We start from the raw sequence: 1538 nt of genomic DNA, 5'->3' as shown, positions 1-1538 counted from the left end.
TTGCCTCTGTAAGTGCTTATTTTGAGGAACTTCCGAAAACGCACTTTTCTGAAGGATTATAAAAACTTGAAAAGCGATTGACCAAGTGTATAGAGCTCCAAGTAGATTATGTTGAAAAATAAAAAAAAAATTTACCCAAAAAAAATTGTTTTTATACTTCATTCTAAGGACTTATTGAACTACCCTCGTATATATTGGAGATCATTACTATTTTCCGGTTGTCAACCAAGAGCCACATGTGCTTTTCCGACATGTTTCTGCTAATCATACTCCGAGTGAAGCTCATATAAATGTAGGAAATCGTGAATTTTACCCACTAACCAGTTTGAAGCTTACCATTCAATTTCATACGTGTCAATACCGGTAGGAAATTACGGATCATATAGGTCACCTTTATGACGCTTATTGAACCAAGGGGAAGATCATTTATATCCTGGAATATCCCACGTGCTTAAAATGATACACTAAACATATCAAGAGCGATATTCTAGAGTGAAAAAATGTCGATATCCGTTCGATATTCCAAAAAATTTTCAAGATATCCTCAAAATATCTGATTAGACTCAGTAATTAATACGCCAAGGTTTTCCTGTAAATGTAGATACATTCTTAACCTTAACTGGCAGAACTCCTTTTTACTACGTAAATGGTTCAGTAGGTATTATTCTCCCCACGTGTTAAAACATGTCCCGCGCAACCGGTAACACCGGTACACAAAAAAAATGGTCTGTCCGACAGACGAAAACCTCTAAACCCTTGCCTTCCTTGACTGGGATTGTCCTTCACTGTAGATTCCCTTTGTGTCTCACGTTTCGGGGTTTTCAATTTGCGTTAGTCTTCTTGCATTGCAATGGTAGGATTTTTTGTAAATAAGTTTTATTTGCTTTTAGCTTCACCCAGGAACAATGACGTGGACGTAGTAAATTTTGTTTACTTTGGGCTGCTTTATTAGCGTGAGTCCCCTTGCCTCTCACGCTTACAGGGTTCTTTTAATTTTTATGTTTCTTCATATCGCTTGTATCGAACCCTTTTGTCCTCAAAACACCTACGTACAAAATGCAGCTTCAAATTTTCTTATTACCTAAACATTTTTTCGCAACATTTTTAAAAGTAAAGCAGGCATCTTTTTCAGTGCCAGATATTTTTGTAATTATTTTGTGGATTCAGCAAAATTTTTCTTATCTGCGGTCCATCGAAGATCCCCTCTTTAAATTTTGCTTCGGAAAGTTGTGGAAATTGATCTTCCAAATACGAATAGCAATCGCCATCCTTGTCAAGCGCTTTGAAACTGATTCATAAGACCTAGCTTTATACAAAGGGGTGGTCAAAACTGCTTTTATGTCAACTAGAAGATGTTCAATTATATTTTTTGTTCTTGCTCAAACGATGTTCTTTTTGGCCCATCTTTTTTTTTCCAATGATGAACGCGATCTCGACTGTCCAATAAGCACAAGTAACAAGGTATTTTTGTATACCCTGATTGCTATCCTAAAACGATTTCAAGAATTTTGTGATCGCCACAAATGTTCCGCTTATAA

The sequence above is a fragment of the Belonocnema kinseyi genome, chromosome 3, assembly GCF_010883055.1.
Source record: "Belonocnema kinseyi isolate 2016_QV_RU_SX_M_011 chromosome 3, B_treatae_v1, whole genome shotgun sequence".
Taxonomy (NCBI): Eukaryota; Metazoa; Arthropoda; class Insecta; order Hymenoptera; family Cynipidae; genus Belonocnema; species Belonocnema kinseyi.
Note: the sequence above shows the minus strand (reverse complement) of the source record.